Genomic DNA, 14,065 nt, shown 5'->3' with positions numbered 1-14,065 from the left:
ATAACCTCTTAATGTTTTGCTGTGGTAGCATAAATGTCAAGCATAAAAAGCCCTATTTTCCTGTTATGTTGTGAGTGGTGTAGGATTACAACTACATGTATACAGTTATAACAAACCAGATGAGAACTATGCAATCACTAAGTAAAGCTAAGCCTTTTGTGCTTGTAAAGGGAAATTTGCATATGTGCTATGGACTGGGCATAAAAACTGTGAGAATTTATTGGAAGATGTCTTGCATTCTTGTTGAAAGACAGTCCCTTTTCTGAACAAACAATGTTGTGTCTCTGTGCATATAATATGTATCTGCATTTTTGTGGGGAGTTCCGAGTGAAAAAGAAAGATTGAGGACAGAACAAACTGTGTCTCGGTTCTCTTAAGACCACGAATAGATCTTCCTCTCCTTATAAACCCTTCCAGGTCTCAATCCACAGATTGCACTCTGTGCTCATTTGCATAAATATGAATGAAAACGTAATCGCTATAATTGTCCGGTTTCAATGTTTATTGTATGTAGCCACTTTTGTATAGCGTTCCATGTATTGTTTGGGTTGCTATCTGGACCACAGCCAACTTGTCACCAGGCAAAGACATTGACCATGCATCTTAGAAAGGCTAATGTGTAAAGACTATAGGGATTACATCGCTATATATGATGTATTAAACTGTAATACATTGTTTATATTCTAAATATGATATAAAAAAAAATTCTGTCAACATAGTATGAGGATGTTCTTGGATTTTTGGGAAAAAATTAGAAATTTTGGTAAAAACTCCATACCGCACTACCAATCTCGTGCTGGCATCATTACACAATAAACACATTATTTGTCTTCTTTCTAATTTATTTTATAGTGTTTTATTTCTAGGTAGAAGAATCCAATTTTGGGGGGTGTCTATATTTTTTACCTTTTATTATTTTTTTGGTTTGTTAGTTTCAACCCAATGCAATGTAATATGACAGTAAAGGCATGGAACTATCAGGGAATACCATTGAAACAAAACTTCATAATGCTTTCAATCAAATTTTATGGCAGAAATTATTTCCGAAAAATATTTTTATGTGTTATAATTGTAGCTGAGGGTAAATACCAGGATAATCTAGAACCCAAAATGTCCAAGTACTGACATCTGTCCAAAATCCCCTCGGACCCTGAGGTGCAGTTGTTGACTGTGGCTTCTTTTATTGGTCAAGTCCGAAAACAATTGTCAGGTGTCAGACTCAGCCTCTAGGGGGCAGCAGTCAGCCAGTGTTAGCTTGGAGCTCTGTGCCTTTAAGACCAACTGATTGCTCCCAGCTGGGATTAATCAACAAGTGGTTTTGGTGCTGAGATGTCAATTGAATTTGCTTCCCTGGGAAGTTTTTCAAACATACCACTAGATGGTGCTGTTCCTAGTGTTTTGTTTAGGACACTTACATTACAAATGGTTTCTCATCTATGGGTTTCCCCATAGGTCAGGTCAATTTATTTATAAAGCACATTTAAAAACAACCAATGCTAAACAAAGTGCTGTGCAAAGTTATGTAATTAATCGAAACATAAAACAATACATAAAAAGAAACAAGAAGACAGTTTAGCCCTAAACTGACTCCAACGCCAAGGAATAAAAATGTGTTTTAAGACTTAAATGTCTCGGTGGTGGGGGTGACCTGATAATAACGGGCAGTTTATTCCACAGTCTAGGGGCCACAACCGATAAGGCATCATCACCTTTTGTTTTCATCCAAGAATGAGGAATGGTTAAAAGTAACTGATTTGATTATCTAAGGGGCCTGGATGAGTGTTACAGCATTATGAGATCTGAAATATACAATGGAGCCAATTCATGTGATGCCTTAAAAACAAGCATCAGTACCTTAAAGTCCTTTCTATATTTGACTGGTAACTAGTGAACGTCGGTGTCACAAATGGTGTAGTGGTGGAGAGGAGGAACCAGGCGCAGGCCGATCGGCATTCAATGGAATATTTAATAGAAACGAACTACTTCAAACAAACTGAAAGAAAACAAAGGCTTTAACTAAACGCCACTCACCACTGACGGACAACATACAGCGACAAGCAACAATAACTGACAAGTGAGGGGAGCAGAGGAGAAACATTTAAACACATACTGATGACTAAATTGGGACCGGGTGTGAGTGACAATTGGAGACAAAACAAATGAAGGAGTCCGGGGTGAGTTCATGAACAAATGGGAAACCGGGAAAAGCGGGAGATGACGGAGCCGTCCGTCACCTCACCCTCATAGTCGGGGAGATATGGTCCCTCTTCCTGGTACCAGTCAACAATCTAGCAGCCGCGTTCTGGACAAGCTGCAAGTGTGATGATGATGAGGGACAAATTCAAAAGTACAAAGAATTGCAACGATCAGTTCGAGATTAGTCCATAGTCCGTTCGAGAAGTCTATAAACGAGAGGAAGGATTTCAATTTTGCAATAGTCCTCAAATGAAAAAAGCTACCTTTGACAACATAATTCATTAGTTTTTCAAATTGTAAGGCTGAATCAAAGATAACACCCACATTTTGCAAGGGGGTGCACATTTGTGGACAAGGGCTAACAAAGATGAGTAAATGTTTTCAATATTAACCGGAAAGGTTATATCTTTCAAATAAGAATTGTACCAGTGTAGAGCCACACCCTGGATACCAACCCCTTCCTGGAGACGATCCAGGAGGATGACATGATCAACAGTATGGAAAGCAGCACTAAGGTCAAGCAAGAGTAAAACAGCACAATTTCCAGAGTCACCAAACAGCAACAAATCAGTCAGTACCTTAAGAAGTACTGTTTCTGTGCTATGGTGTACTCTGAAACCTGACTGAAAGTTGTCCAACATATTATTTGCTGAGCGCTGAGAAAGAACAACCGTTTCCAGTATATTGGACTCTTAATTAAAATATACAGGAGCAACGTGAGCATAAGACTGAGGGCACATAATTCAATGATGATGAAGGCTCACGTCAATTCCTTGTATCGTCCCATGAAAAGGATAAAAATGTTGAGTTCCTTCGTTGGGCCAGGTGGACAAACAAGATACAGAGAACATCTGCCCTGCCATTGGTATTCGTTGAACTCCGTCACTGCCTGTTCACTGGCATGCACATGTACAATTCATACACATCTCAACCGTTGCTTTCGCTGGGAGATTTTGTCTCCGAGAGCAGCTCCGCCTACTGTCGCTGTGATTCGCTGGCTCTCGTTGGAAATGAACGAGAGAGTACCTCTTTATAGTTCTAGTTGGTGGACAGTGTGTGAGTGCCTCTTGCGGTGTAGCCAACATAGCGAGTATTCAGACCCCTTTAGGGACTTTTTTTTTTTTTTTGACAGTCGACAAATATAGTGACTTTTTCTGGTGTTATTGGAGACTTTTGGAGACTCTGACCTGAAAGCACGTATCGTTCTTACTTCTCTCAATGAATAGCGGGTGCTGCCGTGGGCCCCTCCCCCATCCCAAAACACTCTCAGGCAGCCCAGTCCTCGCGCACGAGTCCCTCCCAGCTGCAATCAGAACAGGAGATGTTCACCCCTCCACGTACAGAGGCTGCAAATGAATCGCGCATGCGGGAAGCCGCCGCTGGCTGATCACGCCCTGGCATACCTTCAGGGTGGGAAGTAAATGTAAAATGTTCTTTGTCTAAAATAAATCATTGCATTTGACTCACACAGCCTGTCACTTACTCACCTCATCCACTGTGTGTGTCCCTCTCTGTGATATAAGCTAAGCATCTAGCTGGCAAGCTCATCATGTCTCAGTCTAAACTGTACACTCAAAAATACAGAAATGAGTGGGAATCAAACCTTGAATTCAAAGGCTGGTTGAAGGTGTTTATTGGAGATGATACAGTATTGTAAGGCCGATTTCTACGCCAAACTTAGTGAGGTAAAAAGACACATGACAACTCAAACACATACTCAAAAGGCAAAACCTTATAACAGTTCCACACAAAACGAGCTGCCATTTATGGTTAAAAGAACTGACTCTACAAAAAAGGCTGAAGCCACCCTGAACATTACCTATCCCTGAACACTGTTCCATGCTGGCATGTGATCCCAGTGGAGAAGCATGTAGAGCTGCTTTCTCTCCCACAGTGTCATTCCTCTCTCCTACAGCGTCCATCACAATCACATGGCCAATTATGCAAATTAGGCCATGACGTCATTTAGCGACTTTTATTCAGTCATTTAGCGACTTTTAATCAGTCATTTAGCGACTTTTAATCAGTCATTTAGTGACTTTTTAATGGCGTCATGGTGATTCTCAGGAATACCCTCTCAAACCTCTACCACCTGTTCTGCACTAGCCTTAAGCCTCCCGCTGCCCTCTTATATGCCGGGTTAGCTAGTGTCATAGGGGCTCTCGCCACCACATCCATCATGACCCTACCCTGCTCTATGGTCTACCTCCCAATGTCGCAAGGACGGCATTGGCTTAGGTGCTAACTTGAGTAACCTCAAGCAACTCAAGAAGGCTGGTCCCCCCTCCCATACTGCAAAGTTTTGTTTTCTAAATACCCGTTCTCCGAACAATAAATCTAATTTGATAAATGATGTCATTCTGGACTAGGAACTGGACTTCCTGTGACTGAGAAACATGTCTTCAAATTGACGAGTTCTTGACTTTTAACCAGGCCATTCCACCTGGCTACACCTACCTTCGAAAATCATCCTTTTCGGGTTGGGGTGGGGGACTTGCCATTCTCCATCGTGCCTCTTTTAAGGTCAAGGCAGTCCCCATCCCCACTGGGTCTGCCTTGATCTCTGGTCAAAGTGGTCAATGATCTTCTCCTTGCTGTTGACGATGATAACATCTCCATCCTTATCCTGCTTGATCTGTCTGCAGCCTTTGATACCATCTCCCATTCTATTCTCCTGGACCGTTTAGTGTCCTGGACCGTTTTACTGTAATATAAGATTGGCACCCTGGTTTGGCAAAGTAATTTAGTATGTCGGTGTGTTTTCGTGTGTGTCTGTCCCTCAAGGTCAGAGTACCATTGCCTTCATTTATGACTTTGTGGAATCCTTTGGAGGACTACATCCAGGATACGCCCCGATATCTGGACGTCCAGAATCAGGTAAAAACAACAACATTGTTTAAAAGATGTCTTTCTAGAAAGGACATTGAACCACGGGCCTACACAGCCAGACATTTATCCTCCAGTTCATCCTTCCCCTCTCCTCCTCCTCCTCCTTCCAGGTGTTCCTGCAATTCTATTGGTGTCAGTGTTGGGCAAGAAGGGACCAGCCTTGGTAACTGTGTCAGGGTCAGAGGTAGGTGGCGGGACCTTAGAAGACATGGGCAACGGGGACTTCCTGGTTACTGTAACCAAGGTCCCTGTAGGGGAATCTAGTGAATGGGACTGACGTGGTTTCCTCCATTTTGTTCCAGAGACAGTCCACCACTCAGATGTCCATTTCCAGTGTTACCATCAGGGTATGTGAAGATGAAACACTTCCTGTTTACACTGACGTGATGTTAAATCAAGGCAACAATTGCATATTGGGGTATAGAGAACAACAATACCCAATAGAAGAATAGACTGTAACCTCTACATAAATATTTCTGTTCATGTAAATTGTCCAACCAATGAAAACATTTCACATTTTCTAATGTGGACCAATTCTTCTTCTCCTTGTCCTCTCCTCCTCACAGGCTGTGGTGGACAGAACCATGGAGCCTGGTAAGGCCTTCACTCTTCCATTCGTTGTCATGACAAACAGCACAGGAGGCACTTACAAAATTAATGCCAGGAATGACAAAGGCTTCAGTATAAACTACCCCACCAGGTAGGAATCATGTGAGGAATATAAAGACCCCAGTTGGCCTGATCCCAGATCTGTTTCATTCAGGTGACCTGTTGACCAGAGGAGTTGGTGATTTCCACATAAACAGATCTTGGACCAGATTATCTAAGCCTATTGATCAAAACAAGTTCATTCTCAACACTACATGACATGAGTCAACAATGGTAGGTATTATTCTCTTCTGACTGAATTTGTTCACTCCAACATGTTGCTAAATGTTAACTTCAACAGCGTCATGGTGGGGACCGGAGGAAACGCCACCGCTAATCTGACCATCACAGCACCCGCCAACACTGAGTCAGGGACGGACATCACCCTGACCGTCGAGGCCGTGGCCCCGGGATCTGTTGAGTCCTGCTGCTCTCCGACGGTGGAGCTGGTGGCGGCGGACAACGCCATGAACGCTGGCATCTGTCTGTACTCCATCGTCCGTTCCTCAGTCCCGCCCTCCCTCACCCTTACTCTGCCGTTATGGGCGTGTCTTCTAGTCTCCGCCCTCTTCAGTGAACCCTTTGACATGAGGATATGTGCAACGGACAGGACATAATAAACTGTGAGGATTGATTGGAGCACAGAGAACACCTTTAAGGCAAGAACCAAGAAAACCTGGGTCATGGAATTCATTTCTCACGAAGAGTCCCTTTGAAGATCTTGGGAGAAAAGCTCTCTTACAGGAAGTGGGCTGCTTATGACAGAAAACTGCTGGAAACAGCAATAAACATTGACTACCTCTGCTATAAAGACTGTTTACAGGCATTGTAGAACAAACTAGTACATCTATCATGTCTAAGTATCCACAATCTGAAGTCCAATCATCCAGAGTTATCTCCCTGTCCTGATAGCTGACAATAAAGAATGCTTTTACTGTCCAGAATATCTTTCATTTTGCTTACAATTTGATTGAACGTGTTCTTTTGAATCATATGAGTCATATTTTCCAGTAGAAACACACCATTAATTCAGACTTGTGTTTCACCTGATTACAGATATGAAGTTACAAAGATACTGAATTGTGTTGGCTTCATATTTATGTAGGCTAGTCTTTTCTTTGACATATTTGTCCTGACGACGCAATGACCATAAATTCACCCATACACCCAAAGGAAAGTAATCAATTTCCCAGACCAAGATTCAAATGTATGTTTTGGGGTTTACAGTCTGTTTAACAAAAACGTTTCAAATGTACAAATATGATGGGACTCCCTGTCAAACTTCCCTGCTGTTGTACTTTATTTCTGCTGTCTTGTTGTCCCAGCCCCACCAGTTTAGCCTATAAAATGCCAAGCAACGATCTTAGCAAGAAACAAACTCAAGTCAGCCGTCCAGCCTGTGTTACGGCCTTGTGTCATCATGTTCAACATGTATATGTTGTAGCTTACGCTAGGTAGATCAGCCTTCTACTGCCCAGCAGAAAGGTTCTGTCCACTTGGTTCTGTCTTAAATGCAGCATTAGACTTCAAATGACTGATCACAACATAGTAATATATAAATATTTAAAATATCGAAATTCAGATTTGTCAACAGGGAATTGAACATTCAATTCACCCATTTGTGAGGAACTCCTTACTGAATAATGCATTTAGATTTACTTTCATTTATTAGTATAACAGGTTACACTAAATGGTGCCAAAATACTATGTTTTTCAGATTGAACCTATCCACTACTTTCTGCAAACTTTGAACTGACATTCTTCCAATTAAGTACCCTGTGTTCATCTAAAAACCTGAACGGCAGTCCAATGTATTTTATAACAAGATAGTTTTATCTTGTTACCCTGTTATTGTTAGACTGTTATTGTTACCCCCCCGGCACCGTTCTCAGCTGACACGCCCACAAATCACGTCTTCGGACGCATCATCATAAAAAACTATGTGAGTTAATTATTACGGTGTAACCGCCTAGCTCAGTTCAGTATATATTCAGGTGAATTTCTCCGGGTTTTTTTTCATTGCTTTGGTTATCCAAGCACTGTAGGTAGAAAGGAAGAGCTCCAGCTACTGTCCAGCACACTAAGGTATGAAATCTTTGAACGTGTATGTATCATATGTGGTTTTACATCTCAAAACAATCCACATGGAATTATTTCCAATTTGTTTACCAATATAGATATATAGATAGCATATAGTAATGTTAAGATATATAGATAGAATATACAGCGCCGGAAAAAATGAAGAGACCACTGCACCTTTTTCTTTCCTTTCCAAAAAAGTCCAAAATGAAGGTTTTGAGTGAGGAACGAAAAAGGTGCAGTGGTCTCTTCATTTTTTCTGGAGCTGTAGTAATGTTATGGTAAATGGGATAAGGTGCTTAGGTGATAATGTTTATTGATTATTTGTGGTAACCACAACACCATGTATTTTATGTTTTTAATGTTTGTCACAATATATTTTATTTTCTCCTTAATTAGGTCATGTATTTGCATAAGTGGACAGATTTTAGCAAATTTTAGAAAATGAATTAAAAAAATACAAATAACAATTAAACAGAATCTTAGCTTTTGATACCAGATGTTTATGAACTTGGGGGTTTTCCTGACTAGTAAATTATGAAGTTATAGCAAACCTGATGGCCATTCACGAATCCTTTGATACTGTTTTACAAGTTAAGAGCCAGATAATTTAGTAGCATGGCATCAAAGTGGGAAAAGTATTAGAGGAGCACCAGATATATTAATGTCAACAGTATGAGTGTGGACAGCAACTGAGAATTGTTTCAGGGCCCCACATGATGCTATTATACAGCTCCGGAAAAGGTTATGAGACAACTGCACCTTTTTCTTTCCTTTCCAAAAAAGTCGAAAAAGGAAGGTTTTGATCAAGGAACGGAAGGGTTAAAATTAAGAGACCACTCAAAAAAGGAAAGAAAAAGGCACAGTGGTCTCTTCATTTTTTCTGGAGCTGTATATCAGAAAGTACATGGGATTCTCCCAGTCTACAAACAAGCAACATTTGCAGAGGTATAATAGTTCAGTTTCTGACCAACCCACAGTTCGGCGTTCGCTTTCAAACACATCAGGGTGTTGAGTTAATGGATAATGGCAAACTGACAGAGAAAAAAGGGCCTTAGTGTACTTGAGCACAATAGTGGACTTGGCCGGTGTGTGATCAGTTCGATTGTAGTTGGGCAACAAGGCGTTCAGAACATGGGATGAGGCTTGTAAAGGAAAACACCATAAGAAAACATTCACATGTGGCTCAGGAGAGAACAACGACGTTAGTGTTTTATTGATTAATTATTAAAATGGGGGAAGACTGCATGTGCCAGACTCTTGTATAATTTTATGGACGTATAGTTTGCTAACTGCATCATTAGCACAGATAAATGAGAACATGTGGACTGTGGCCAAGACATTGAACAACAGATATGGGCTTGGTCAGGAAATCTCTTCCTGACCCACTTGAGGACTAATGAGGACTGGAAATATTGACGAATGTGTTGAACTTGATGGCGGAAATGATGATGATGGTTATGATGGCTATGGCGATGACGTCTCTCTCAACCCAGAAACACACTCTCCCGCAGACTCGTGATGTCGCCGATGGTAGGCGTGTCCCTTCTGGCCCTGGTCCTATCTGGAGGAAGCTGGGCGTTTGTGCCCACCGGCGACGGACCCTCCACTCACGTCCGGATGACAGAATCGGCAGTGCTACAGAAGGTCGTCGAGGTGTGCCGGGCCATCGCTGAGTCAGAGGGACGGGACTTCATCCTCACAGTAAGTGCTTTTGTGTCTGATAGAGAGATGTTCTTTTTTCTTTTCTTTTTTAGCTACTGCTGCCTCACTTCGGCTTGGCTGACCTCTAACCTCTGATCTTTCCCTTCAGGGTTACTCAGCTGAGGAAATTGTCCAGGCCTGTCTGGGTCCCACAGCTACGGGGGAAGTTTCAGCCGCTAAGTTCAAATCCGCCCTGAACGAGATCAACGAACAGCACCCCCTGGTGGACCGAGACTTTGCCGACAGGTCAGAGCAGAACTGAAGGATGACATTTCCATAGAAGCATATAAATACGATTATTTAATCGAATCATTACATAGAGTATTTATTTTTATATTTAACGAGAATGTACTTAAAAAAAAGAAAACAGAGCACACATCCATTGGTTTTTCAGAAGGTTTTGGTGTCGGGCCAGTCGTATCAACGGTGTGAATGTTAGGGACGTGAATATCAGCTATAACTCACACTAAACCAATGGATCACAATCCTGTATTATAACAGCCCAGAACATCACTTCGATTCAGAGGAGTTTGTTCGAGGCCGGGGCCTGATCACCGATGGGGTGGCCAGCATCAAGGCCAACGTACGCAAGGAGAACTTCGTGGCTGCCAGAGAGACTCTGGGGAAGGTGCTGCATACCCTGCAGGTGAGGAGGGTGAGGGAGGGAGAGAAGGGGGAGACAGGGAGAGAGAGGGAGAGAAGGAGAAGATGAGGCGGCAGATAGCCTGATGTTTAGGCTAGTAACCAAAAGGTTGGTGGTTGGGATCGAGGACGGTTTAAGGCATAAGTGACATGAGCAGCCGCTTAGGGTCCCCGACTGCTAGAGGAGATGGGCCCCCCACTGCTAGAGGAGATGGGTCCCCCACTGCTAGAGGAGATGGGTCCCCCACTGCTAGAGGAGATGGGTCCCCCACTGCTAGAGGAGATGGGGTCCCAAATCAAATTTTGCTTAGGGTCCCCAAAATGTTAGAACCGGTACTGGTTGCAAGGCTTAAAAATTTAGCATGGCTCTGGATAAAAATGCAGGTAAATTATAAAAATGTAAGAATATCACTGTGACAGAGGGAGAAATGTATGGATACTGGGTGTACTGTGTTAATCGCAGTGTGTGATAAACCAATGTGTTTCCCAGGACTTCTACAGCCACAGTAACTGGGTAGATCTGGGCTACACCCAACCATATATCAACTTATTACGCCCCGACCTCCCACTGGAAAACCTAGCGGGTAAGACATGCCAATCTGTCTGTGTGTGTGTGTGTGTGTGTGTGTATGTGTGTGTGTGTGTGTAGGTGTGTGTGTGTGTGTGTGTGTATGTGTGTGTGTGTGTGTGTGTGTGTGTGTATTTGTGTGTGTGTATGTGTGTTTGTGTGTGTGTGTGTATTTGTGTGTTTGTGTGTGTGTGTGTATTTGTGTGTGTGTGTGTGTGTGTGTGTGTGTGTTTGTGTGTGTGTGTGTGTTAAGGGTGTTTGTGGAAATCCAGAGACCACCTAGACAGAGGGTGGATGTGTGGGAACAATGTCAGATAAAAAAGAGATAAAGCATTTTACATGCTGACCAAATGCCAGACAGTGTGACACATAACTCAGTCAATGCACTCACAATCCAGGGTGGGGTATTGATAACCACTGTTATAAAGATAACAGAGAATGATGTGTGTGTGTGTGTGTGTGTGTGTCAGTGTTCTGTAGGTCTTGGTCACATTTGAACGTTGTGTTTTGTTTGTGTAGATTTCAAAACTCCAACCTGTAAGGACTGCACCAATGGTGGGTTCTGTCCCAACTCCATTTTGCCCGACATCCTCAACAAGAAGAAACTCACGTCAGGATACATGGGGATCTACACCCCGGCCAAGCCTAGAGGTAGACACACGCCGGCTCTCATTCACCTTCATGCGGATGACACTAGTCCACCTGGCCCCTCATTGAAGTCTGGGCTGATCACCCTTCAACATGGTTTCAATGACACACAACTTGCCTTTCATGAATCCCAAATACTCCTCAGTTCTAGTAAAACTGAATGCATCATCTTCAATCCGAAGCCACCTGTACGCGATCGGTAAACACTGTCACATTAGATTTAGATGATATTGATGCCTAGTACCTTGAACCGTTCACTTTTATTACACTCACATCAGCCAACTCTGGTCTAGCATCAAATCAATGATTGATTTCCTGATTCACAAAACAAAACAGACCTGCACTTCGGCATTATAACTAATTAGGGTTTTCTTTTGTATTCATGTGTAACTAAGTGTTCTCTTTGGCCAGGATGTCATTTTTAATCACAATTGTTTCTCAATCAACTGTTTAAAGAAACATTAAATAAAAAATATTTTAAAAGGTTTTCTAGTGAAGCAAATTTTCTACATGAGGACATTTGGCAGGTCGATTGACTGCCTTTTGGTCCTCACCTGCACGGTCAGAACAATACACAGAAAACATGCTCACTACCCTGCTAATATACACTTCACACTGTCTCTTTTTGAAAGCCATCATCCTATCTCTCCACTAGGGAAGTGTAGCCATGGAGGTGCTGCAGACCTGTCCAGCTTGGAGATTCCTCGTGGGGGCATCAGCAAGGATGAGCTTCGCGCCGACAATGTGGCCCTGCACAATGCTGCTGTTACCTTGGCTACCACCGCCAGCCTGCAGCTTTTGGATGACATCCGGGGCGCTGCTGGCGACAAGGACTTTCTACGGTACAGAGAGGGGGAAGGGATGAGTCAAGGACTATCTATGGTAAAGAGAGGGGGAGGGGATGAGTCAAGGGCTATCTACAGTACAGAGAGGGGGAGGGGGTGAGTCAAGGACTATCTATGGAACAGAGAGGGGAAGGGGATGATTCAAGGACTTTCTACGGTACAGAGAGGGGGAAGGGATGAGTCAAGGCACTATCTGTGGTGCAGAGAAGGGGAGGGGATGAGTCAAGGACTATCTACAGTACAGATGTGGAGGTGATGGATAAAGGACTATCTATAGTACAGTGGTGCAGGGGATGAGTCAAGGACTATCTAAATATATTTTGTAATACATTATTACAATAAGTTTAACAATAAAATACTATTCTTAATATGCTCAGCTGAGTAAGAATAAGATATAATTACATAGGCTGTAAAAAATAAAACCTGAACTAAAAAAATAAACCTGAACGTGTTTATACTAAATATACCATTGGACTCAGTTTTACCTCATGCTGCTTCAGGGCCCCTGGTAGTCATGGAACCTTAACTACTGGCTGTGATACAGTGATTACGATCCTTATGAGGGCATATGGTTCCACTGAACCCAGAATTTCAAATTAAACGGTATGCTGTGAATGCACCCCTTTCTGGTGTCAGCATCAGGCTAATGCCCTAGGGAGAACCATCTTGACCTGGGCTGCCACATGGGGCACTTAAACGCAGCTCGGCTGCCACCCCCTGACGAGGCACACCTGCTCATAATCAGGCCTTGTCAGGGGACGCTAAAAAGGACCCCTACTTCCTGCAGCTGTGACTGACCGTAACCCCTGGAGATGGGCAAAGTAGTGCATTGATTATCTGTTCATTCTGCTGACACAACCTCTCTCTCTCTCTCTCTCTCTCTCTCTCTCTCTCTCTCTCTCTCTCTCTCTCTCTCTCTCTCTCTCTCTCTCTCTCTCTCTCTCTCTCTCTCTCTCTCTCTCTTTCCCAGCCTTATGGGAATAGCACGTTCCTCAGTCTTGGCTTTTGTGATCGACACCACCAGGAGCATGAGTGATGAGATAGCTGAAGCCAAGCGAATAGTCAACGAGATCATCGACAGCAAGAAGGGAACGCAGGACGAGCCTTCCCTGTACATCCTGGTGCCCTTCAATGACCCGGGTAAGGCTGGGTTTAGCGTGTTCTCCTCAGCTAAACGTCCCTGACACTTCTGGCATGCCCCGAAATGCGTGACCACAACGTGAAACCAGGAACTGGTGTTTGTGGGTCTGTGTCTGTTTAACTAACCGGGTACGGCCGAGAACCCACAAGGACAAAAAACAAAACTGGGGAACTCACAGATTAAAGCAAAAGAAATTACAAGAAAATTGGTTAATGGGGTGACAAACAATGTATATACGAACAATGTTTCACATCTGTACACTAACCATGAAATGTTTAAATCCTTAATAATGTCGTTTTACTTTTAGATTCAAATCATGTATTTAAAATGTGTTTGCATGCAGAATTCGGACCCTTGATAAGAACGACAGACCCTAACGTCATGAAAGCAGAGGTTGCTAAGCTCACCTTGAAAGATGGTGGAGACTTACCTGAGATGTGCCTATCAGGACTGCAGGTACAGTAACTGACATGGCTATCTTCCAATTAGGATTAAGATATTTCTTTGTACCTTAAAGTAATCTTTCCCTCCCTTCTCCAGTTGGCGCTGACCGGTGCCCCAGCATCATCCCACATCTATGTTTTCACTGATGCTCCCCCGAAGGACATTTCACTAAAGGAAACCATCGTCGCCCTGATCAGAAGCACCAAGTCCACGGTGAGTATTTCCTCAAACAGTTCCTATTCGCAAGGACCAATTCCATTT

The 14,065-nt window shown here is 43.0% G+C and overlaps 1 protein-coding gene across 1 annotated transcript in view; it reads left to right on the top strand.

The window, feature by feature from the left end:
• LOC117594093 (von Willebrand factor A domain-containing protein 7-like) overlaps positions 1 to 14,065 on the top strand; it is a 56,400-nt gene that overhangs the window by 37,871 nt on the left and 4,464 nt on the right. The window lies entirely within an intron of this gene.

The sequence above is a fragment of the Esox lucius genome, chromosome 25 (genome assembly GCF_011004845.1).
Source record: "Esox lucius isolate fEsoLuc1 chromosome 25, fEsoLuc1.pri, whole genome shotgun sequence".
In the NCBI taxonomy this organism is placed as follows: domain Eukaryota; kingdom Metazoa; phylum Chordata; class Actinopteri; order Esociformes; family Esocidae; genus Esox; species Esox lucius.
The sequence above is the reverse complement of the archived record's forward strand: the minus strand, read 5'-3'. Positions and strand labels throughout refer to the sequence as shown.